Here is a 27174-nt window from a genome sequence, read left to right on the forward strand (position 1 = left end):
GGGGATGGCACCAGGCCACGGCAGGGTGCCAGGCGGGGCTGCGAGGCTGGGGGTGCAAGCTAGGGCTGTGAGCCTAAGGGTGCAAGGCTGGGGCCCGATCCCCACAGGATACCCCAAGGGACCCCACCCATGCATGAATTCGTGCACCGGGCCTCTAGTAGTGTGATACTGAGCAATTTTGTTAACCTTTTGGTAAAATGCCACCCACCAACCTCTTTGCCTTTATTTTGCTGTTCCCTCCATCTAGATTACATTATTCTCCTCTACATGGGAATTCTGTTCTTCCCTTAAGACAGGCCTAAATAAATACAATATTCCTTTGAGACTAAAAATCATGGTGAAGGGGAAATGGGGGAGAACTTGAAACCAATTCTGCATCACTCGTGCTTCTAAATTGAGCTTTATACTTTATCTCTTTCTTAGATACCACTGTTAAATTTACCTTCCTTTAGCATTGTTGCATCCTGTCATTCTGTTACGCTATAACAGCCACCTCCCAATTTCCTACAGCAGCCAGTCTAAATAAAATATCAGCATTTAAGAACCTGACTACTCTCTTCCTCTATAACCACCCCACCTCTTCTATAGCACTTTTTGCCTGCTTTTTCCTAAGCTGGCCCAGCACCTCCTGAATTGCCATCACTCACTCACACTACTGAGTGTTCATACTGTTTTCTAAAAGGGCTGGGCTGCCCTCCCACCATGGTTCTGAGTGTCCAAATCTCATCCATCCTTAAAGCAAAATTACTTCCATTATCACCTCCATCGAACTTTGTTTTCCTAACAATTCCAGCCATCCATAACTTCCTTCTTACAGGCGCTCTCTCACCATTTAAAATCTTGTCATATAGCCGAAACCGGTTTGGCTCAGTGGATAGAGCGTCGGCCTGCGGACTGAAGGGTCCCAGGTTCGATTCCGGTCAAGGGCATGTACCTGGGTTGCGGGCACATCTCCAGTGGGAGATGTGCAGGAGGCAGCTGATCGATGTTTCTCTCTCATCGATGTTTCTAGCTCTCTATCTCTCTCCCTTCCTCTCTGTAAAAAATCAATAAAATATATAAAAAAGAAATCTTGTCATATAATTTTGGCTCTTAATCAGGTACAGTTTTCCATTTATGGCTATTCTTCATAGACTTTTAAGGGCCACTGGGATAGAAAGTTGCATCTTAGTCACTGAGAAATTTTAGGAAACTAATCAGCAGTGCAGCTACACCAGGCAATTCTGTTGACAATGTGGAAGGCACTATCTCACGCACTGGTTCTCTGGCTTACGTCTTTTTTTTTTTTTTTCATCTCTGTCCACATTGCTCACCAGGCTGAATTTGAGCCAGCTGGATTCCAACAGATTCAGACAGACAATAAGCTAACTTAAATCCCCATCTTCCTTGATTAGGTGTGAAATGGTGTAACTGGGCATCACTCACGTGCCAGGATCCTATGTTATCAATTAATTTCTCTTAAGAGCTGAACAGAGGAGATTTTGACAGTTCTGTTTTTAAGGACCTTGAAATTATGACTAGACCAGAATTTCAGAGATAGCACCAGATCATAGACCTGAAAGAATATATCCACTGTCAGCTGCATAGCAAACATTAAATGCCCTATAAACTCCATTGTTTATATCACATTTTTGTAGTGGGCTTTGATTGTAAAAATTCTTTTGGCGAGGACTCATGTTCTCATTTGTAGGACAATCAGCCAATGAGATGAGAGGCTTTAAGTTACTTAGAAGAAAAAGGAAATTACCACACATTCTGCCAAAGCCAGTGGATCTTATTTCTTATAGTTTCCTTAAATAATTTAGAATTAAGGATGATTTTTCAGGAAAGGCGTGTAAGATACCATAGAAACACAGAATGTTAAAGGTATACCTTAGAGGTCATGTAAGTAAAAACATTTTTTTTCTTTTTTTTTATATCTGAAAAAACTGAGGCCTTCTGGGGAGAAGAGGGGAGTGTCTGTTCAGAGACCTGCCTAAAATCACAAAACTCATTCTCACCAGAGAGTTATACAAGCTGGACTTTATTTTAAAAAGTGCAAATCAGTGAAATTCTACCCGGACTGAAGGGAGTTCATGTGTCACTTGTACTTAGGACCTAACAAGAACTTGAAGGTATGAACCCAGCTCTCTTTGTGACCGCAGACCCTCTTACTGAGTGCTAGGATGAATAATTAGGTACTATAGCGAATTCTTGGGATTGAAACAAATATTAGGAAAAGCATTTATTGTTTATATGGCTTCTTGCAGAAAATCCATTCTAACACAAACACCTATGTTGCTATGGATGGTCTGAAAGTATGTGGCTTTATTATAGAGAACATTCTTTGTAAAGGCATTTTTTTGACTCATGCAAAAAAAAAAAAATAATAATAACAACAACAAAAAATGTTACCCAAATTATGATGACAATATTGACCGTTACTCACACGTCCCTTCGGCACACCAGAAAACTCAATCTTAGTGAGGGTGAGCCTGAGTCTAAAGAGCTAGTGAGTGGAGTAATCAGCATTACAACTATGTCTTCTAACTCCTACTGCCCCATGCTTCAAGTGACTCAAAATATATCACATCTTCTCAATATTAGGGAAACCTCTTCCGTTAGAATAGTTCAGCTGTTTCTCAATAATGTCACCTCATTGAGAAACACCTGAAATACTTTCTCAAGGACTGGAATTTTCCCAAGAGAAGTATAAGAGCAATATTCTTCATCGCTTCATAAATTACATGAGTGTATATGTCATTATGTATCTATATAATTTATGTTTAAAACAGATTTCTTTTGTCAAGGAAGTAAAATCAATCATTATTGGATTATAAATGTATTTCATAGCCATTAACTTACATTTTGCACTAAAAAGAATAACAATTTAATCATTCAAAATCAAAGATTAACTTAGATTACTTGTTTGATTTTGACTCTTTGAAAAATTGTTTTTATAACATGCTCTATATTTCCCTTTTTGTTATTATTATAAGTATCTAAATGAAGCCATTATGATTGTCAGGGCCATGAAAGAAATATGTCACCAGAAAAACAGGATTTTCATCCATATTTTTAAAGTTATTGGTCATATTTCAATCCACTGGAGAATGCGATTATGAATCTGGTTAGAATTAGAACGAAATCAGGCTTAATAGTGTTACCTCTTCTGATGAAAGGGAAGGATTCTGTTGAGAATGTGAAGATAATGTAGCAGAATTATTATCTGTTTGTCATCTAGCTAAACTTATTACAGTGAATGCTGAAAAAGGCTTCCATGAATAATCACATCTTTGGTCCATAGAACACTTTGTTCATACTGTTTTCTGCACTGAATACTTTGTAAGACTTGCTTTCCTATTTCCTATTTGTAACCTGGTTGATGTCTTTAATGAAAATAAAACAGGACACTTTCACTACTCCAAGGGAGGACCAGAAGTACAAAGCTGAGCTCTTACTAAACTCTTCACAGTGAGTAGCAACTGCCCATCAGTTTCTATAACCTTTCCTCAAATATACTCAAAATTTCCACCCCAAATACCACATGAAATGGCAAGTTGTTAAAGTGAAAAAACAGTACAAAAAAAGATACAAGTCCAGGCAGAGAAACATAACCCAAAAGATATGACAGTCTGAGAGCATCTTTCTTGTCTTTCTCATTCATCACAGTAGCTCTAATCTTGTTGTGCAACAATGGACTTTCTTAGTTTGCAATTTACAAATGGAGTAATTTGTAAATACTGTAAAGTTTTGTGTAATATGATTTTTCATAATTTATAAACCCCACGTCCTTTAATTTTATATAACAATGTGTACTTTCCAAAGTGCTTCCAAACATTTTGACAACCTGGTGGAGCATGTCACACAACTGAGTCCCTTTTAAAGGATAAGAAACAGGGACATACTTAGGGGACATACGCACTGAAACGTATTTAGGGGTATAAGACCATAATGAATGGTATATGAGGGTTTTTTCTATTATTCTTGCAACCTTCCTCTAGGTTAGCTCAACTCTCCAAACCTCATGGGTATTTTGTAATTATTTTCAAATACAAAAATTTTTTAAAAGATACGGAAAATTATTTAGGGGAATTAAATATTTTGCAAATGCTAATAGAGCTGATTATAGGCAAACTGAAGAACCAGAATGCAGGTCTTCTATTTCTCCACATTTCCTCCAAGCCTGTAATTCATTTCTGTACAAACTAAAAAGTAATTTCTACTTAAGGGTATTACACCTTTTGCCAATCAGTCATCCATAATCAATACCATAGCCCAGGGGAAACTAATAATTATTATTTAACTAAAATTTTTATTTACATATCATATTACCATCGCAAATCATTTTTGTAACCCTATTTTATTTGATCCTCATAGCACTTTCAATGAAGTAGCTAGCACAGGCATTATTAGACCCACTCTACAGATTAAAATCAGGCTATGAAAATTACTTGTATCATTATTGTTCATAGCTACCCAATGGCAGAGTCATATTCTCCAGACAGACACTCAAGTATAAAATTCCAGCACCGGTATTTCCAATACATCCTCTTGACATCCCAATGCCTTCTCAGACCCCTAATGGCCACATCTAAAACTTCTAGTGCTCATGCTCTATTTAGCAATAGAAAAAAATGACAGTCTCTCGAAGAACAAAACAACCCAGACTTCCAGCCACCCCGTGTGTGGTTTCTTTCCTCTCCAAAGTTTCTGATAATATTCATTTGTCTCCATTTGTCAGACCAGAATTGTTATGTGAGCTGTGAGGACCGCGTTCACTACCACCTTCCTCGGTTAGTAATACGGCCCCATCCTGCCCCGTGCATGCCAGTGCAGCAGACACCTGACGAGCACAGCTTAACCTTACTGCAGAGTAAGGGAATTTCAGGGCAAAACCTGCTTTCGTGGAAGTCAGTCGCACATCAGTCTCAGGTTACTCAGCTTGGCACCGCTTTAAAGCATTTAAGCAATTCCTTTCAGGCGCTGCCCCGTATCACCCTCTCGCTGTCCATCACCCTTGCCTCAGGCCCGGGTTCTTGACCTCTGGTTCTTCTTACTAATGTACCTGCCAGCCTCAGACAGGGGTACTTGCAGGTTCTGCAGAACGAGGCTTTTTCCTGTCTGGTCTCAGCACATCCTCTAGCAGAGCTCAGTCCAGGGCCCTGTCCCACATCTCCTGCCTTCTCTTCATTTTCTCTGCCCAGTCTGTGCTCCTACCCATTGCCCCAACTCCCTCTCTCTGACTTCTTAATTTTTGGGGTGTTTTTTTTTTCATTTGCAATTTATTCCTCTACCTGCTCACAAATGACTGGAGGGGACAAACTGGATTTGGTTCATACATAATTTCTTACATGTTATTTCCTCTGCTCATTTTTTCTGTCTCTCTAACCCAGGGGTCCTCAAACTATGGCCCGCGGGCCACATGCAAATACAAATATTGTATTTGTTCCCGTTTTGTTTTTTTACTTCAAAATAAGATATGTGCAGTGTGCATAGGAATTTGCTCATAGTTTTTTTTTTAAACTATAGTCCAGCCCTCCAACTGTCTGAGGGACAGTGCACTGGCCCCCTGTTTAAAAAGTTTGAGGACCCCTGCTCTAACCCATTGTTTCCTAGTGAAAGCTTTATTAGGATTTCTAACACCAACCCTAATTTACCTGATTCTGTGAATAACTGTTCCCAGGGCTGATGTCCATGTTATCTATACATATAACAGCCTAAGCGACTGTCCGACTGTCCAACCGTCCACCCGGTAGCTGTGACACGCACTGACCACCAGGGGGCAGATGCTCAACACAGGAGCTGCCAAGCTGTGGTGACTTGGCAGCTGTGGTTCTCGGGTGACACACCCGGAACCAAAGAGGAGGGAGCCTGATTCCAGGGTGTGTTACCCGAGAACCACCCTTTCGCAATCTGGGACCCCATGGGGGATGTCGGAGAGCCAGTTTCGGCCCAATCCCTGCAGGCCAGGCCAAGAGACCCCACCGGTGCACAAATAGTTGTTAATAATTACCAATCACTGTCTTCTTTAAAAGACCCCTATTAGTTTTCTTTTATGTCATTTAATATTTATATTTAAACACAGAAAGAAACCTAGGCGACTGTTGTCAGAGCGACCCTTTGGCTAATGCGCACTGAAAAAAGGAACATGTTTTTTCCTCACTCAGGACAAACAGTCCTGTACTAGCGCTTAGGACATGAACGTCCCAAAGGACATTCAGGAAAAGAAGAAGCTGAATATCGCCGAGCACCCACCACACGTTGGACACTGCTGTTCACTTTCAGACTCCGTTGTTTCTGTTCTGGTCATTCCAGTTAGAAGAAAAGGAATTCGGCGAAGAACAGTCACACACCAGAGGGGCTAGGATTTGAACCCAACTCACTTTGTCTCCAAAAGCCCAGGCCATGTCTCAGAAGAAAGTTCCATGTAAATGCTCAACAGTAAAACTCATTAATTACATGGAGGCAGTTTACATTTCCCTGTAATTCACACCTTTTTTTTCCCCCAGACTAATTAATTTCCAAAGCTGGTGAAGGGCTTCTTCTCACAGTTTACTAGGCTTTGGGGTAAAGAGCTAAATGAAGGTTGGCTGTGAAGCTGGTGAGCAGGAGAAGACGGAGACTCCAATAAAAACGTGTTAACTGGTGTACAACACGGTGCCCGTTAAGCCAGAACGACCGCTCCAGAACACAGACTGGTCTATACGATGCTCGTAAAGGACTGGCCTACGTGCACGTCTCTTAGACGTGTCCCCTGGGCTCGGGCCCCAGCCAGCCCCGAGAAGGTGGAACCACCCCCCATGGAAATACTATTAGTTGTCGAGAAGCTAGGGCATCACAGTGAACGTGCTGCTTGGTGTTTCCCGGGAGGTGTCATTACTGCTGCTCCGAGTAAGCAAGACAAGACGGACACTTACTGAATGTGTTTTCCGTCGATTTACATGTCCTTGCCTCTTAAATCATTTCCAGAAATTCTTAGGAAATGTGAAAGGAATGTATCGAGTCAATGTGTTATCTTTTCCTCCAACAGAATGTCAGCTCACTTCTTGAAAGATCCTTTCCAAATTCTTCTTCGACTCAAACTAATTCTTAACAAACTTGAATATCCACACCAGAATCAGGAAGCCAATTTTTTCCATTAATTCGCATCAGTCTAAAGAATTTTTCCTGACAGATGACTTTCGTTCTGAGTGTCAAATACTTTTTAATCCCAGTCAGGTTATTGCTAAGGGATAGACGATTTCACATTTCTCATAAAGATGCCAGTCATTAAGAATATTAACACAAATTCCTTCCCCTTGAATGGAAATGAGCTGTCATTTTAGCACCGTTGCTGTGTCAGCTTTTCTATTGTCGAACACAACAAATGATGAGAAAATCAATTTACTCTGTAGAATTAGTCAAGTGAGGAATCCTTTGAAGTAGGGGTGCAGGGTTTTGCTTGGATCCTATAATTAGACAAGCAATGTATATATGTTGGTAAAACGTTGTGAAATTTAATAAGAACTATTTGCTGCCATAGACCTTTCAAACAGAATCTATCTCTGAAAAAGAATCCCCCACTTCTAAAATAGACGTTTGATGAGCAGCAGATGTGGTTCAAATAAACCCTTGTTCAGTGGAACTAAGAATATATTTTTATCTGTATGAGGCACAGTCCAGAAAAGAGGGGAAGCGACTATGGCATGACCTTGGTGTTGAGGCCGGTTGTGGAGTTTGAATATAGTTATTAACGCCATAAAGCTTCTCTCAGAAGGCAGAATGCAAATGAGCTTGAAATTAATAGTTTCTAGGGGTCAGAGCAAGCCATATGTGCTGCTCATGAAAAAAATGTACAGTGTTTCGTAGTCTAAGAGTGTGTGGAGAACAGCAATTGAATGGATAAGCCGCAACTTTTCGAGTGATGTATGTCCTGGCAGTGATTTGCAAGTTCCACTACTTTGTTTCTCCACCCATTACGGGAAGATGAGATTGTTGTTCAAGAATGACAAGCATTTAATATTTGGAAATGGCTAAATAATGAAGTGCCTGGACTCTATAGAAATTCTGAGGAAAAAAAGAAGATTAATTTCCAACCAGAATCTAGTACAAACATGACCTTCTTATTGTAAATCTCATGAGTAGGAAAATAAATTACAGCTTTAGAGCTTTGTTCCTAGGACTGAGAATTTGAAAATATATCAGTATTAGGGTGCTTCAAATGAAAAAAAAAAAAGATCTGTTTATTATAATCTCTTGTCTGTGGAGATGAGAAAAATCCTTTCCGCCACCTTTAACTGAAAGAATGCAGTTAGTAAAGATGTAAGTGACAGGACTGGAAGGGTCAACTTTTCATTCCCTTGCCTTTAGGCAGGACTACAGTTAAGCCACCTCAGGAAAGAGAACAGTGCTTTGTTCCCCAAAATACCCAGGTGAGAATGATAAAAATTAAACAGAGCAGATGGGAAAGCACAGGGGCCTTGAAATTAATGAAAGTTCCAGCTGATATAATTCCAGTTAAAAGTCATTTTTATTTACAAATAACTTGACACTTAGCAAACTTCCAAAGGATGTGGTGTTTGGCACTCATTCTCCAAAAATTCCATTGAGTATTAGTACTAATGTCTGGTCATTGTTTGGTTCACCTCCCGGTCATCTCGATGGTGAGAGAGGGAGACCTGCTCTTGGGTTCTAAGATGACCAAACACAGGACATCTGACACTGGACACATGGGATAAACGGCAGTTTATTAGTCACCTATACTAACAGCCAAGGAAGGAGGACACTCCATACCATGGAAGGCCGCACAGAGGATGCATTCAAGAACACGGAACAAGAAGGAGCTATTTCGGGCATGCTTTGTAGTAAAAAGAGGGTGAGAGGTCCCCATTTTCAGGGGAGCGTGTGATTGGCTTCTTTCAATGACTTTGGGTTGTCAGGGAAGTGAAACCTGTTTGGTTGAAGACCAGCTGGAGTGCAGGTCGCCCAGCTATAGAGGATCTAGCCAGGTGGGGAGCCTTTTCCATGGGGGGCGGTGAGGGGGTGTCAGGTAAAAGTAGGAGAAATCACAGGCCTTTAGGACCCTGTGAGGCTCCCAGATGTGAAGGCAGCCCATGAAATCTTAAGCCTTACAAGCTTGTCGTTCATACAGGCTACATGGGCTTATACCTTGTTCATGTTCCCTGCCTCTACCTGACTTCTAAGAATAATGTCTTTGCACTCCTGTTGAAAAGAGTGACAGGAGTCGCCTTTGACTGGGCTGGTAAACATGGGGGCTTAAGCAGTTTTGTAGCAAGAACACTCACAGGACAAGGCTATGTAATTAGCTAGATGATTCATGCAGAAGTTTTGCTACTTGATTTGACACGAATGAAAACAGGGAGAGAGACCTAAATCATCCAGACAAATTGCATATTTAACTCTTTACTCCATTTAATTTGTCACGGTTGTGAATGTTGACCAACTTCAGACTTACAGCCAAGGGCCATAAAATGGTCTAGCTTGCCCGGGTGAAGGTATTCCTGCCTCCCACTTTTTAAAAGGAAAACTGTCAGGAAACACAGCTGGGTCCGTCTACCTCTCACTTTCCCTGTGATTTAACAAGTGAGGAGAAATAACGTGGAGAGGCCAGTAGTTTTAGGCAGACCTTGGACATCTGAAAATAATGTTGGGATGGTTATAAAACCTCAGGTAACGCATATAATCTCTCTGCGCCCCAACTTCTGTACCTTTTTAATGAGAAAATTAAACTAGCTCAAGAGTTTTTACATCATTTTTAGTAGAAAACCCTTATTTCAAACAAAATTTAAAGTCACTCTATAAAACAGGCAGAAGGGAAACTTCCTTGTTTGAAGCCAATAAACGGAGCCCACGCCCAAATGACCTCGCCTCCCCCCCACATTTGCCCCCTTACCCCAAGATTCCTGAAACACTTTCTTGAAAGCCCAGGGCTCCTCGGAACCAGTTTGAAAACCAGCAGGTGAGATACTATCCAAGGTTCCTTCCAGCTTTCAGCAGAATGGAGAAAATCGTAGGCTGGAGTGAGATAGATTTGGGCTCAGACCCTAGTTCTGTTACTTCCTAAGCTCTATGTCCAGTTTCCCCATCTGTCAAGTGAAGATATAAAAAGCTCTTTAGTAGGAGAATTGCTAGGTTAAGAATGTACATAAAGCCTCTAGTTCTCGCCAGTGCCCGCGACCCAGTGGGAGTAGCTGTCATAAAGGTTATGAACCTGACTTGAGCAGAACAAAGTGTGGGAAGACCCTATACTTGAACTACTAAATTACAATGAAACCCCTGTCATCCCTAAAGCCTAAACCTCAAGAACTTGAGGCTAAAACTCCTCTTTAGAACCTGAGTTGGTTTTTATTGTTCCAAATTAGTGGGGAGGTGGGAAAATTCTCCTAATTCACTGAACATTCTGCATGCCTTGGAGAGCATGTACTGTGTAGACACACCCCAAGACTCTTAAATGACACCCTGGTCAATCCAACCACCACTGATGGAATTTAAAGCACATTGCTTTCACCAAATAATGATAGGGGAAATGTCAGTAAGAACCTTTTAATACTAAACCACAAGACACTCAGAACCTAACAGCTCACGTTCGATATTTCACTCCATGTCATAAAACAATTCAGCAGAGAAGCTGTTGTTCATTTGGCGAGCTGCTGTGATAGCCTGCATTCTTTCTGCAGTGGAGGAGTTCCCCCAGAAAATGCATCCCATCCCAGAAGTCTGTGATTTCTGAAAACCATACCTTTGGGGAATTTTCCTGGCATTCTATTAAGTGAGCACCACTTTAGAGTCCTCTAATGCGCAGGATAGTAAATGCCAACATTCCTGCTCCCCTCACCACCGTACATCCTAAAGGGAACTGACTCAAAGTTTAGAAACCCTTTGCCACCAAAGTTTATATATTTATTTTTTAAAATCTTTATTGTTGAGAGTATTACAGATATTCTCTTTTTTCCCCCCATCGCCCTCCTCCACCCAGTACCCGCCCCTACCCAAGCCTTCACCATCCTATTGTCTGTGTCCATAGGTAATACACATATGCATATAAGTTCTTTGGTTAATCTCTTCCCACCCCCCTCTTTCCCTCTGAGATTCATCAGTCTGTTCCATGTTTCCATGCCTCTGGTTTTATTTTATTCATCAGTTTATTTTGTTCATTAGATCCCTCATTTGTTTATTTTTATTTTTAGATTCAATTGTTGATAGATATGTATTTATTGCCATTTTATTGTTCATATTTTTATTTCTTCTTCTCCTCCTCCTCTTCCTCCTCCTCCTCCTCCTCCTCCTTCTTCTTCTCTGCTTTCTCTTGCTGCTTTTAAGATTCTCTCTTTGTCTTTAACCTTTGGCATTTTAAGTATGTTGTGTCTTGATGTGGGTCTCCTTGAGTTCCTCTTGTTTGGACTCTGTGCTTCCTAGACTTGTAAGTTTATTTCTTTCACCAGGTAGGGAAAGTTTTTTGTCATTATTTCTTCAAATAGGTTTTCAATAGCTTGCTCACTTCTTCTGGCATCCCCATAATGAGAATGATGGTATAGTTGAAGTAGTCCCAGAGGTTCCTTACACTATCTTCATATTTTTTATTCCTTTTTCTTTTTGTTCCTCTGATTGGGTGTTTTTTGCTTCCTCATATTCCAAATCATTGATTTGATTCTTGACTTCCTGTACTCTACTGTTGAATCCCTGTAAATTTTTATTTCAGGTAGTGTATGCTTAATTTTTGACTGGTTCTTTTTCATGTCTTTGAAATTCTCACTAAGATCCTTGAAAGTCTCACTAAGTCCCTTGAAGCTCTCATTAAGGTCCTTGAGAAATTCTGTTTTGAACTCTCTATCTAGTAGTTTGCTTGCTTCCATTTCATTTAGTTCTTTTTCTGGAGATTTCTTCTGTTCTTTCATTTGTGACATGTTTCTTTGTCTCTGCATTTTGGCTGCTTCTCTGTGTTTGTTTCTATATATTAGGTAGGGCTGCTATGTCTCCTGGAATTAGTAGGGTGGTCTTGTGTAGTAGGTGTCCTGAAGGGCCCCTCAGCCTCCCCAGTCACCTGAGCTGGGCACTCTAGATCAGCAGTTGCCAACCTTTCAGACCTCATGGACCACCAGTGGTCCACAGACCACCGGTTGGTGACCACTGCTCTAGATGCATCCCTGTGTGGACTGTGTGCACAGGATTGTTGTAGTTGAGCCTTGATTACTGTTGGTGTCATTGGGAGGAATTGACCTCCAGGCCAATTGGCTGTGAGGACCAGCTGCAACTACAGTGGAAGAGCTGCTATGCAGGAGATACCCCTATGGAGCAGGACTTGCTTCAGTGGGGCTTTGGTGCTTACTGAATGTGTCGCTTATGGATGTGAAAAGTTGTAATCTGCTATGGTCTGAAGCTTTCTATGGAGTGAACTAGCTCTGGGGCCTCCCTGGAGGTGCACAGTCAGTCACTGCCTGGGGTCACCGGGCAGAAGCTACAGAGTGATTTGCAGATGACTGCTACTTGTTTGGGGCTTAGAAGTGCCCAGGTAAGACCAAGCTGTCTTAGGCTTCTATTGATAGGTATGGGGAATGCTGATGCCAGCTGCTGCTTGTTTGAGAGATTTTAGCGAAGTCTGAAGACTGAGCAAGGACAGGCCATTCATATGGAAAAGCCACTGCATACAGCTTGGGTGAGGCTGTAAATTGGATGGGGGCGGGGTCTCAGGGAATCAGCAGGGCAGGGTGAACAATGTGAGCCAGGCTGATGTAAATTCCAATATGGCTGCCAGGAAGCTCTGCAACAGGTGGAGGTCTCAGCACAGGAACAGTGTCCCCTGCAAGCATCCCTATCTGGGAGGAAGCCACCTCCGAGTGCTTGCTCTGATGTTAGACAATCCAGTTCCTCCCTGTATGTCCCTGGACCCACCTGAACTGTTGCCCCAGTGCTGAAGCTCAGAGGGAGTGAGTCCATGTAAGTTCATGTTCCCTCCCTTTAAGAGGAACTGCCTGGGTCTCCAGCAGCCTCTGTGTAACTCAGCCACAATCCCCACTGGTTTTTACAGCCCGAAGTTACAGGGACTTCTCTTCCCAGCTTTGGAAACTTGGGCTGGGGTCTGGTGTGGGGATGGGACCCACCGCTCTTCACAGGAGGCCTCCACAGCCAAGATATCCCTCCTGATTGAAAAAAACCATACATGTGTGTTGATCCAGCCTGTTCCATGCCTCCGTCTCTCCTACCAGTCTCCACGTGCTTTCTTTTTTACTTCTCTAGTTGTAGGACTTCCATTCAGTCAGATTTCAGGCAGTTCTGAATGATGGTTATTCTGTGTTTTAGTTGTAATTCTGATGTGGTTATGGGAGGCGGTGAGTACCTGGTTTACCTATGCGGCCATTTTGGTTCTTCACCACCAAGTTTAGATGCTCCTTGCCACATTTTATAAAGCTTTGTTTTTTTAATTTATGAGAATTTGTAAACACACACAAAAGTGAAGGATATCACAAACCCTCATAAGGCTATAGCACAGTATCAACATCCATACTTCACTATCACGTGGTGGCTTTCACCTGAGTCCAAGGAGGTGACATAGAGCCCCTTTCACTCCAAGACTGATGGCCCAGGTAAGCTCAGGTTGACTGTCAGTTAAACTCAGCCTACACACATTAAGCAACAGCTTTAGGCAGACCCCTGGGCTAGCCACCCTGGAGAATCACTCAGGTTCCCAAACCTCTGAAGCCAGACAACAGGTGAGGAACTACAACAGAAAAGCAGAGTCAGCAGGGGAAAAGGAAAGGTATTTGGGAAGGCTTCTGTGGGAAAGATGGGATTGGAACTGAACTTCAAAGGAAGTGGGAGTGAAGAAGGCATTCCTGGCGGAGGAGGGGGACATGAGGAAGGGTGGGAAGTCAACTGCTAGGCCATTTTGGAGACTGCCTCCTATTTAAATGTACTGGGGTAGGTGAGGCGGCAGGAAATCCGTGTGGAGGCCAGTGGAAGCTTTGAATGCCAGGAGGAGGAGGTTCCTTGCTGTTGGGGGGCAGTGCCCGGAACAGGGCAGGATAATAATAATCTAAAGAAAACAGGAGGTCCACGGTTGGGGCGGGAAGGTAGCAGAGGTGACCCAAGGTCTGGGGTAAAGAACCCTTCTCCTGGGTTGTTGCTGCCACCAAGGAAAGAGCAGAGACGGCTGGAAGATTAAAATAGAGGGTTGGCCCTGGCACCGGGAACTCCCTACAAACCGTCATTAAGAAAACAGGAGACCAGGAATCCAGAGAAGCAGCAGAAGCACCTGGTCTGACTCTAAGAAACATCAGTGTTTACTAAGCACTTGGTGTCTGGAAAGCCTGCCTTTCCAAATACCACGTCTTCCTCATCTACTCCATCCTGCCACAGGCAGCTTCTGTGTGGGGTGCAGGGGCAGGGGCCGGACCCTGTGCCTGGAAACCAGCTCTATTCCCTCCTCCCCTCCCCCAGCAGCCCTCCCGCCTGTCCCCCCTGCTGCCTGCGGCCAGCTGCAGCTCTCTGTTTGTTTGCGGAGGTTTGCATACTCAGATTGAGTTGCCTTTTTTCCAGTCAGTTCAGCAGTGTCCCGAAATTCACCCCCAGTGTAACTTCTGCCTCGGCTCCTCCTCTTCTTGGAACTGCCTTTTGTTTGGCAGCCTTGGTTCTATGGGGGTGTGTGATGATAATAATCCTCAGGCTTATATAACTCCCTTCATCTTGCAAGCACTTGGCAGACAGTCCCGCGTGAAGTTTGGGGCCAGTGTCAGGCCTGGTGGCTATAGCGGCAGATAGGAAACCCCAGCCTGAGGCTCGGGGGCCAGGGGGCCAGGAGGGAGGGCAGCGAGGGTCAGAGGCCAGGCCTTCCTGGCTCCTGTTGCTGGGAGGTCAGGGGAGATAAGAACAATGACTCTGGCCTTCAGGAGGAAGGCGGTCCCGCTACCACCTTCTCTCTGCTGCTCTGCAGGCTGCCAGCACCCAGAGCGTGTCCTCTGGAGAAGATTTTGAAGGCAGCCCTTGTAAGTATGATGCTCTGCTTTTTCTTTAAAAACGAAGGAAGCAGACTTTCCTTGCTGTCTAGTGCATTTCATGTTATTTATTCACTGCAGTCCTTTCCCTCATCCATATTCTTAGGTATTGGAAAGTGTGTTTTGGGCCAAAGTTCTCCACCCAATGGGGTCCCTCCTAAAAATCATAGGAGGAGTATGAGGTTCCTGTGATAATGCACTTAACCAAATAGCCCAGGCGAGGTGCTGGAGTTGGCCCCTTTCTCCGAGTCCTGGGGGTGTCTGACTGTTGTACACACGTCTCAGCCTAGAGAGGAGCCTTCACTGTTCACCTGGCTGGTTAGAGGCAACGACAAACAGTGCAACAACTTTGATCTTCAGTTTCCCTGCTTTCGTGCTCGCAATTTCAGACAAACATAACTGGTGGAAATGTCTTTTCACACTATGGAACAGATGCCACTTTTCCTTGTAGGCTTGAAACTTGCACCGGCTTGTGTAAACTCTATAAAACGCTGTAACGCTAGTGGACTTGTGAATTGTTAAGTTTTTCACTGCGTAGCCAAAGGGTCTGGATACTAAAAGAACGTGGATTGGCAAAACCCATAGTTTTGAACCATGTCTCTGCAAAGAATGCTGAATTAACAGTAATTTTCTCAGGGATGATGCTCATTGCTTTGAGAAACTGTCTTTCACCAAAAGGGGGACTTAAAAACTCTTGAATAATACTGAGAAAGGTACAATTTCTACACACTTAGAAAGTATGATTTGACCGAACCAGTTTGGCTCAGTGGATAGAGCATCGGCCTGCGGACTGAAGGGTCCCAGGTTCGATTCCAGTCAAGGGCATGTACCTTGGTTGCGGCCGCATCCCCAGTAGGGGGCGTGCAGGAGGCAGCTGATGGATCTTTCTCTGTCATCAATGTTTCTAACTCTCTATCCTTCTCCCTTCCTCTCTGTGAAAAACCAATAAAATATATTTTAAAAAAAAAAAAGTATGGTTTGCTAATTGAACAAGCCAAGAAAGTAAAGTTCTGTTTTGGGTAGTTGTACAATTTGCCTTTATAAAACCACGATTATAACTTGGTGCACTATAAGATACAGAAAATTACTATCTTTATTTCAGGTAAGGAATATAATTTGATAATAATGTAGAAACGCAAGACTTCTCACTTTTAGTAACATAAGTGCTATGATTAATGCACTGAGCTTTTTCTCTTTAGATAAACAGATGTGCAAACTACATATAATGTGTATATATGTGTGTGTGTGTGTGTGTGTATATATATAAATTATCCTGAACTCTTCCATTTGCTGAATTTGTCTAAGCTCAGTATTTTACCTAATAGTATAATATCCAAAATGGACCAAGTGGGAAGATTTCCTGTCAAGTTTCAGAATGTAGTAGTTATTTTTTTCATTATTTACCCAATAAACATGGGAAACCTAATAATATTATGTCTGTGTTTAAGAGTCTGTTTATATGACATTTCCACTTAGAATTCTCTGGGGCTTCCAAGAAATTCTAAGGCATAATTAAAGTTGAAAGTGAGCCTGGGTTCTAGTTGTTTTTACCCCTAAATTTAAAAGTGATCTGTCAACACTAAATTCTATACTCTAGCTAATTTAATTACCAAGATCAGCCACATAATCTCAACGTTAGCCTTACAGGCATATTTGGTCATAGTAGAAAGAACACAAACTCTGATGGGATCCGATCTGAGGCTTGTTTTTGCCATCATCTGGTTATATGACCAGCATCAAGATTTTTAAGATTTTCAGCCTCAAGTTTCACATCTGTTAAATAAGATGAAGACTGTTGACCTCAACGAGAGGATTGTTGAAAGGAATAAAAGAAAGTAATATGTACAAAAATCCAGCACAGTGTCTGAAAATAGCAGCACTTCAGTCAACTTTAGGGCTTTGTCACTAACTCTATTTTTTCATCTTCGATTCAATTCCTTCATTTATTGAGCATCTACTATGTACTACATGTTGTGCCGAGCACTGGTAATTTGAAGGTGAATAAGATTAATATCCTGCCCTGGAAGAGGAGACAGGGAATTTTCTTAACAGTGTAATACCTGCAAAAATAGAAGAGAACTTAAGATTAAGTGACAGAGATGAGGCCAGAGTGATGATCTCTTCTCGTGAAAGTCAGGAACTTCCACAAAGATGATATTGCTTGTGTGCCTTTTAAAGGGTCAGCGGGGGGGGGGGGGGGGGGGGGTCAAAGGACATTCCAGAGGGGAGGAGTTTTGAGGAGCAGAAGGGGTGAGAAAGCGTGGGAACAGGACCTGGTTTCAATCGGTGCTCCAGTATTGAACCTAGTGGAGGCTGGAGATTTCATCAGGGACCCAATCGAGGGTGTTCTAGGTGCTTAATGCTAAGATGTTTGGACCAATTACTCTAATAAAACTCAAACTCATGCATGGGCCAGCTCATGATTCACAAAAAGTTTGTTTTGTAGATTTACATCTATATCCAAAGCTTAGGCTGAAATGTAAATCAACTGTGTCACTAAGACATTATTTGGTTCAATAGACTATGTTGTTTATTTGATGGTTTGCTTATCGCAAACCCATCTCAGTGATGCAAGCATTATAACACAAGCTCCTTAACTCACCCAGGTTGGGCACTTTCAGGATCACTAATCAGTGGGAAGACAAGGGAGGACTTTGCATGGGCTGAGCAGGTGCAGAGTAGATATTATCCAAGTTTTAGGGGAGATTTTATGTAGATCATGTATGATCTAGTATGAAGTGTGGGTTTGGCAAATGTGTGAAGGTGACAATACTGTAAGGTAGGAGACCAGTTAAAAGAGGATGATAGGGTACAAGTGAGAAATGCTGAGATCCTCAGCAGGGTAGGTTGACAATAAGCCACAGATCCAGAGATATTTAGAAGGCAGAACATTCTCAACTTGGGAATGAAGGAAAAGGAAACATCTGTGATACTAGTTTGGGGTTGGGCAACTGGGCACTATAATGGAATACCATAAAACAAGAGGAATCACAAGTTTATAGAAGAAAATTGAGTTATTTGAGTTATTGTTGGGTTGAGGTGTCACAAGAGATTGCAACACCGAGTAAAAATCAAAAATAGGTTTTTTTTTAAGTATAAAATTGAAAATGCCTTGGAAATTTTAAAGAGAAAAGCTGGGCTCTCCCCATTATGCTCAATGTCCCCAATAAATGTCAATATCCAGACTCACTGGCCTCTGAGCTTTCATCTTGTATCCCTGCTGTTGACTAGATGATTTTCCCATTAACTTTTCAACAGGAAGGCCATGTCTGGGGCAGTCTTGACAATAACTATGTCTACTCTCAAAAAAAGTAATTGTTACTTCCACTGAGCCTTCAGAAATGAGCAGAGAGTAGGAAAAAAATCTGTGGGCCAGTAGAATATTTATTCATAAAGAGCACATATTCGTAGAGAATGCATATTCATCAAGAAGCAGTCCTTTCCTTAGCCGGTCTTTCTCACTTCCCTTGAATTGGGGGACCCAGTCAGAGACTACAGTAAAGGAGGTAATTTCTAAGCCAAAGCATTGCTTAACCTACAACCATTTCGCCCTTCTTCAGTGTGAGTAGGAAGTTTTCCCCATATGCTTGAATGGTGCAAAATAGGGAGTGAAGGGTGGGTAACATTTGCAAATTTTTTAAAAGATGACAAATAGAACTTTAACATTTAGAATGAATAGAAAACAATCTCATTAGCAGACAGGAAGCTGTGACTTTTTAAGTCTTTGAGGTCTGATTACTTGATAACCTTAGTTTTCTGATAACCTTACACCCATCTCCTCTCAGCGCTTAATCTTCTATGGCAAAGCTTCTATCAGGTTTCCTGGATTCCAGAGTTCTTACCCCACCTAAACACTTCAAAGCAAATACCATTTATTACAAAAGGGACTTAGCCCCAGACTTCATGGCTAGTCTTGAAAAGTCATATATATATAATATTCCTTTCTTTTGGGTAAACTGTATCAACACATTTACAAACAGATTTAAGAACCTATGTCTACCTGGAACTATAGAGAGTTTCATCACTCATCAGAAAGATAGGGTTTGGATAAAAAGGGAGCGGGGGAAAGATAGTATTTGGTTAAAATCTGAATTCTATCTGGTTTCTGATGGCTTACTTCAAAATTTCCCAAACTCCAGAAGTTATCTTTGGCTCTGAAAAAGGTTTCTATTGTTGGTAAAATGCTTCCTCCATGAAACAACAAAAAATTAAGAGTCCCAAAAAGGAACTTTTACAAGCTCAGTTATATAAAATAATCACCAAATACATACTTTAGAAGAAGATGAGCTTGCATCATGGGCAAGGTTATTGTTTAAAGAAGGAGCAAGAGAGACTTGGGGAATTCCCATTCGCATAGCTGAGAGTAGGAAGAACGTACTGAGCTTCCATATATGGTGCTGGCCATTCCACATTTCAAGTCTTAACTTCTCAAGCCAGTGCTGCAACTCCACAAGCTTTTGGGGTTTGCTGACATGATGATTCCCTCCAGGCTGGTGCTGCCTGAGCCACTGTGCTCCCAACATAGTGAAGAGTGGAGAGGGTGCAGCCGTGCTGTCCCCAGACACCTGAGTTCAGAATATGTTTGCATTTGGCTTTATTTCTGAGCTCTGTGGAAAGCTGGAAGCTCCCCAACTCTCTTTTGGGTTTGGCTTCCTGTCCACATGTTTTCTGGTCTCATGTCATTGTGCATAAAGTAATAGTCCCACATGCGTGCATCGTCACAATGGCAAGGTTCGTGTGGTTCAGGGCAAGTTTTCTAACGAGGACATTTTGGACCTTCCACCAACTCCTTAGGGAAGGCCGTTTGGAACCGGTTATTTATTACTTAAGGACAAGGGAGCAAGGACAGCACGCACTTCTGCAGCAAGACTAACGCCATTTGTAGGAGACAAATAAAGGACGGCTGCCTAAGAAAAATAAACTTTTACTTTACACATCTGTCTAAATGTATATGTGTGTACAGCATAGAAAAATGCCTCCAGTTTACAGTTTAAAAATATCAGTTACTGGTTCAGCAGATCCCTCTGAATGGCGCTAGTGTTTTACACTGAGGACTGTTATTTTAGTGACTTTTTTTTTTGCAGCAAAATCTGATGAGTTTACGAAGTTTGAGAGCCAGGAAATGCAGCTCAGTTTCTGAACAACTGAGAAAGCCAAGAGAGCGAAGTTCAGTCATCCACTTGCTTTATGGCATGGGCTCGTAAGTGCTAAGTGCAATAACACTAATACAGAGAGAGAAGCCAAACCAAACTTTTAAAGTGCAGCTCTTAAACCATCAAGCTTAACTTCCCGCCATAGTATCAGCAGGTGAAATTCTGGCGCACACCCACACTTGGTTATGGATGATGATGTCAAATCAATGGGCATACGTGCCAAAGTTTTATAGAATCTTAGAACAGGAAAGGATCTGGAGGTCTTCCAATCTTATATTTTATTTTACCAACAGAGAAACTGAGACTCAAGAGCTCTCTCCCTCTCTTTCTATGAACACACACACATATTTCTGAGTCATGCACCGAGTCACTGCCTACAGAAAATATAGGTCTGGCTTAAGAAAAAGAAAGGGCAAGTGACCCAGAGCTAGGCCAGTGGCCCCCTGACCCATTCAGGTTTGTGTGGCCCAGCTTCAGAGCTGGGGGCCTACAAGTTATCCTTGCTTCAAGAACCATTCAGGGTCCCAGATTAGCTTTTCTTGGCCAAAACTTGAGTAAACTCCAAAGCAAATTAAGGATCACTGTGTGACTAGGTCCTGACTTTCCAGCAATGCTCAGTTCATGGAAGTTACCGGGGCCGCATTATAATGAGCGTATGACATGTAGACAGAGCCTGGGATACAACCCTCGCACTGAGGACCCCTAAGACCTGCCCAAAGAGACAGGTCTTCACTCACCGTGGAGACAGTGGAGACTCCATAGCTAAGTGCTACATTGTGTGGCACAGATTTCAGCTTGTTTCTACTGGCCTCAGGTGCTCACAGTGTCACTTCCAATGTACATTCACTTCGGGAGGTCACGAGGTGCCACGCAGAACTGTAAATACCAACATTTCTATGTCGTCTTGGAACATACTTAAAAAGTGGACATCTGCGTGATGCTTATAATAATTTGTAATGTTCTCAGAGACATGGACATGGAGAATATAAACAAACTAGAACTCATCCACTCCCAAGAGTGAAGAAGCTCAGGGGAGTGATCAAAGGGCCGCCTGGGTTGGGCGTGCCAGATGACAGAGGGTGGCGTAAGCGGGTGGAGGAGTCAGCTTCTGTTGGGAATGGAAAGAGATGTGATAAGAGTGATGTGGGAGAGAAAGTCCTGCAGCAACAAGCCAGTGCCAGGGAGGCCCTGCTGCAACAATCCGCCTGTAAGAGGGAAGCTTCTGGAATAGAGGGAAGGACCTGGAACCGCCCACGTGTATCCTGAATCCCCAGGGCCAGTTCAGAACAAGAGGAGATTCCAGGTCTCTGTACTGAGGGAAACAATCTCCACCCATTACCTCATTACCTCTGAGATTCCCCTCGCTGTATACCGGGGGAGTGAAGAGGTAAAAAAATAAAAAATAAATGCTCTGAATGAAATGCTTTAATATTTACATGGGCAGGAGAAATATTTTTTAAATGTAAAGGAGATTTTGAGTTGTTAATATTTGTCATTTTCCTGTTCTTGTATCTTATATTTCTGTATAAGATATGTATCTTATATTTCCTCTTCTATCTCATATATCATATCCACATTTATATACGATGTGTACATGTTAAAATGGGCTATTTGTGGCAGCAAGATTGCTTCATCAAATACTTAATGCATTAAAATAGGTGTTTCCTCTTATTCAAAATATCTAAGTTGGCTTTAGTCACATTTTTTCAACTGCCATAAATGCAGAATAGAAACAAATTTAACCACCTGCAAATGCTTACATTGCTGTTCATCAAATAATAGCTTGCAGCAACATTAGAAGATTTTATTATCAGCACATTTTCCTTTAAAATAAATCTCATCACCTAAAATGAGACCTCACTCAACTTTTAAACCTGGAACACTGTGTAAACTTTTAAAAAGAAACCCTTTTTTAACTGTTTTTATGAAATCCAGTCAAAAGAATAATCTGAAATGAATCTAATGGCTAGTCTTTCCCTTGAAGAGAGAGTCCAATGGAAACTTCTACAAAAGGACTAAATTACCCACAATTCTTCAAGGTATCTGGCAAGTGATTATAAAAAGAATCAGGTTGGATGAAATTTGGAGAATATTATTCCTACCAATGTCCGTCCTTGGAGTTGTGAAAGGGCAACATCTGAAAGATAAGAGAAATCATCGATAAAATGCACTGACAGCACTTTTGCATTTCTCCATTGTAGGTGCCAACGGCCACCAACCATCATCTGAAGAAGGGGAATTTGGCAAGTGATATTCAGGTTTTCCAAGACTGAGTCATTACAGAAAACCTTCAAAGGTACTCATATCAAATATTTATCTCTTGAGTAATTGACCCAAGGCGCTGATTAAAGCTGAGCACTCCACGTCCCTTGACAAGGGTAACGGTTCACAGATGGGCAATTTCTAAGACACTGAAGAGCCTTGCACCTTCCTGTGGTATCATCCTTCTTGGGTGAGAGCTAAAAAGGGCCTTCCATGTGACAGAGCAATTTCATGAACTTAGTCTTCGGGAATGACAAAAGAACCATCTGAAAAATGGGTATCTAAAGAATCACATAACTTTATTAACATGTCATGAGCTGTTCAGGACGCTTAGGGGAATTCGAGGGACAGTGAATGGCAGACCAGCTACTCCCAATCATTGACATTCTCAAGAGTAAAAACTGTACAGTGGTCACCTGTCTTGTTCACAGCTTGCCTTCACAGTTTCTTGCCTTGGCCATGTTGATATTAGTGCCAAGACTGTTGTGGGGCTAGGGAGTGTTATAGAGACCCACCTCAGCAATACAAACCTGCTTGCAGAAACATTCTTAGGGATGTTGAGTCACATGATTTTACACCCCCAAGAGTCTTTTCTCAAATGTTAACTTGGAAAGTAGTTCCCTTCCACCCCCCAACCAAAACTAACCCAATGGGCACTGTTGAGTTTCTCTTGATTTCCAACTGCACCTCTTCAAAATCTTTGCCCTTGGCTTGATTTTATTCAAGCCTTGTATTGGCTCAGGTTGGCTTGAAAAAGTCCCCTAATTACTGAAAAGTTCATGAACCTCACACAACACAACAAAACAAAACCTTTAACAAGTCTGGCCTGAATTTCAGGTTTGTCTTTTAAGAATTTAGCCAACTTCTCTTTCTAATACTTAGGGAATTAAACATTGTGTCTTCAAACTACAAATGGCAAGTGATGACAGGAAATGGCTGGAAGTGTATGGGAGACTGTGGTTAGTTCCTTGACATAAAATCATGATCATTGGCGGTTTTTCCGTAACTCGCTGAGCTTTGTCTGCAGGTGGTCTGGGGGATCACCAGTAATGTATTGGACGCTGGTTATCCACAAGCCCAAAAAACAGGAAGAGGAGATAAGCTGAAGTTTAGGTCTCCTTACTTCAGAACTTTAAACAGGAGAGGAAACAATTCCAAAACAGAAACTAAAACAAGATACTTGCTTAGAAATAAGGTCAGTGAACAGAGCTGTGATTTCTTAAGAGTTCTTCATCTCCTAGTGTCAGTTTTCTAAACCTTTTCTTTGTGAACCTCTAGTCTAGCCCAACACATCACTTTTTCTGTACGAAAGAAAGGAATTGCCCTTCAAAATCGTGCCATTCAAAATGAACTACACAAGAGTCTGGAACACCCTTCATAGTGGAGCTCCCCTATGTCTTCTCGGGAGGTCACTGAAGACCTGATTTCTCAATGCCGTCTGCCTTGCCACTTTTCTGGGATGCCCTGTTGTTCATTACCTGGCCAGTCATCTTTCATTTCACACTTTTCTCCCTTCAGTGGGTAATTTCACCACTTTAAGCATTATGTGCTTTGCCTTCCTCAGCATGTCCTTATTTTGAGAAAACAGAAATGTGTTTACTCTAAAACTGGATCAAGTTGGAATCTCTTGTTCAAATTTAACACACTTGACACCTTTTTTCTTAAAAATCTGTGTGCCTCCTACGAGAACAGACTCCAGTCTGCGTTTTCTGGCTTTGGACTGCGTTTTCTGGCTGCCAGCATCAGAGGTCTCTGCCCCTCCTCATCTCTCCTTTGAGAAGGATTGGATAGGTAGCCGAGTCCCTTCCCACCATCACATCTGTATTCATAGACCTACAATCCTCCCAGTGGGTCAATTCTGTAGAAAGAAATCAGCCTTTCTCTGTGCACACCGACAGTCAGGCTTGTCAAATAACGTCCACTTTAATGGGCCTTCGGGTTTCAAAACGCTGCCCTGTGCATTTTTGATTGCCTGTCTGCTCGTGTCATCTGGGTATAAAGTTCTTTCATTTAACATTTTTCCAGCTTTCCAAACTGCTTACCTGCAGTTCATTGAACTTGGCCTCATCTCCAAAATACATAACGCAAAAAACAGAACCAGGAGATGTTACAAGCAAATCTCAGAAGCTGCCCAAGGGCCTCCTGACTGTTCGACTTCCAGAAGATACTGTCTTGTTCCAAGCAGGAATAGGTTGTGTTCACAGAGAATAAGTCACCAAAAGGACAATTAAATTTCACAGCTTGTGGGGAGATTTTGAGGGTTCTTGTCAAAAATGTTCACACCTGTGGAGCAGACTGCTATTTTTGTGGAGCCTCGTTAGTTGTTGGCTTGAGATACACCTACCAAAATCTGAATGGCCTCTATTGTACCTTCTGGACTCAAACGTGGCCCTGTCAGACAAGGTTAGGTGTACACAGATGTATAACCTAGAACAGCGACTATGTTGTTTGTAAGGAAATTAAGACGTTTCCTAGCCCTGTTGATGCCGATTTGGGATGGAAAATTTTATCCTAAGCCCGCCTTAGCTGTGCCTGCCTGGTACTTTTTCTTTTTTTTATGTTACTTTAATTATTTAAGTTATACTCAATACATTCATTTCAATTTAAGTGATTTTTTAAAAATAGTTCTCACAGTCTAATAGTAAACTAAATGTCATCAAGGAATTGATTTCAAATGTGGACCCTAAAACCCACTAAAATTATATTCTTCTTGGTATCCAGTGAGCGTTAAATCTTGGTCCAGAATATTAGGAGCTGAATTGGGGTGCGCTAAGAAGCAGTGTCTTAACATTGTGATCACTTCTCATTAACATTTCTCATTAAAGAGGGCAATTTATTACCCAGAGTCCTAATGTTAGTTAAGATAATGTATTTTCTGTAAAAACGATACAGTATCCACCTAATACGTAATTTTTTAAGAGTTCAGAAAACCACACACACTTTACTCAAGCCCATAATTCTTTCCTATATGATTATATGTTATGTGGAATCATAGAAAATTGCTGCTATCAGACTATTTTTGACCTACAAAAGCAGCATTTTCATATGGCACCACCAAATGAAAACAATTTTATTCTGTTTGTGTTCATTTACCTTTATATCAAACCTGTCATTTATGCATTGTCTGCATAATTCATGGTTGAAATTCGTGTGTCATGTTCACGAAAGATATGGGACATAATAGTTGCTTTGGCTTTTTTCCTGTAAAAGAACAGAAAACTCCACACTTAATACCTTCCTTCACACAGCCATTTTCATTGATTGCTTTTTAATGCCAGTTTTTAAACTAGCGAAAACCAGTGTCTTCTCCTGCATCGTCCTTTCTTCCCTCTGCACCTAAATACTTTCACATGTGAGTTTGCATACAAACTTAAGTGACGAAGCCAACATTGGTGTGCACAGGCATCCAACTCTGTGCTCATGTACAGACACAGTTAAATGGGTCTGTTTAGACAATACATTCGCCAAGCCAGCCAGTTTGTGCTTGAAGAAAATACCAAACTCCAATGAGATGAGCAGCATTGTCCTCACCAGGCTGCACGCCTTTAGTGGGATCCTCTCCAGTCTCCTCTGACTGAGGCCTGTCCCAGCAGATGGCCCTCTCAGTATGCTCGGGCTGCTGGTAGAATAGCGCTTTGTCTAATAGGACGAGGGAGCAAACTCCAGGGATGTGGACCGACCAGAGGAAAACCCGTTGCTCTTGCCATAAGGACACATTCAGGCAGGAAGTGAAGAAGAAAATAGCCATTCCCCTGGGGATGGGGGCTAGGGAGTGGGAGGGAGGGAGCCAGCAGTTTAATTCTGCTGAGGGGGGTGGCGAGGGGGATAGTCACAAGTGGAGATCAAGAAAAAAGAATGGGATGATGTCATTCTTTATACTGGGACAGTCACTGAAATGAAATCAGGTCACACACAATGGTCTTATTCTGTGCCCTGAACCATAAGTGTTACAAGAGATTACTTCATGGTAATGCTCTTTAGGACGGGCCTATGGACCCTGCTCACATGAAAGGGCCTCAAGGCACCTTTAAGAGCCCTATGAAGGGCAGCCTCATTCCATCCAGGGCTGAGCAGGCCCACACTAGGTCCGCAACATTTGTTTAAGGTCACTAAGCCACGGTGGAGGATAAATAAAATGTCTGGATTCCCATAACACAGTGAATTTCATGAAGCGGAACTCAACTGCACAACATGGTATCAGGTCAGATATTTTAAACTGGTGCTTTTTTTTTTTTTTTTTCAGGATCATTTTGAATGACAATCTGAAGTTAAGGCAGAATATATTTCTCAATACAAAGTTGGCACTTCCTGGGGGAAAAAATACTGCCTTGTACCTTGTTAGGGCACTTTTAGGGCTGATTAATTCTGCTGACAGAGGAAGCATTTGATCTGTGTTGATCAGAGTTCTTAGAGCTACTGGAAGCAGATATATTGAATTTTAGGTTCCTTCTCTCAATGGTGTCCTAACTTAACCTCATTCATCTAAGGTTTCACACGAGGGTATCATCATTACAAATGAAGATTTTCTAAGATGTTATCCCTGGACTAGTTAGGTCACAGGGTCAAATCCTGTTATTAAGATTCGGTTGTTTTTGCATTAATAGTGCTTAAAACAAGTAAGTCATTGATGGAGGCTTTTTTTAAAGGATATTTTGGCTGTGTGAGCCTTTATAATAGTAGAACTGGAACAGTGTAGGCTTTTTACATTGGCATCTGCAGTGTAGAGAATTTGCAAAACTTACTGTGCAATTTTGGGAAACCACTGGTTTTCAGGTGCATTCAGGGACCTG

The 27174-nt window shown here is 42.0% G+C and overlaps 1 protein-coding gene across 6 annotated transcripts in view; it reads left to right on the forward strand.

The window, feature by feature from the left end:
• Positions 1 to 27174, forward strand: part of SULF1 (sulfatase 1) — a 158491-nt gene that overhangs the window by 12066 nt on the left and 119251 nt on the right. For 5 of the 6 annotated variants that reach the window (XM_036338471.1, XM_036338473.1, XM_036338474.1 and 2 more), the window contains exon 3: positions 22324 to 22418. The gene's annotated coding sequence lies outside the window, so the exon portion shown is untranslated. Of the gene's footprint in view, positions 1 to 14553; positions 14961 to 22323; positions 22419 to 27174 lie in introns of those variants that run through there. The other variant, XM_036338468.1, reaches the window with a different exon arrangement.

This window comes from Myotis myotis, unplaced genomic scaffold (assembly GCF_014108235.1).
Source record: "Myotis myotis isolate mMyoMyo1 unplaced genomic scaffold, mMyoMyo1.p scaffold_m19_p_16, whole genome shotgun sequence".
Classification (NCBI taxonomy): domain Eukaryota; kingdom Metazoa; phylum Chordata; class Mammalia; order Chiroptera; family Vespertilionidae; genus Myotis; species Myotis myotis.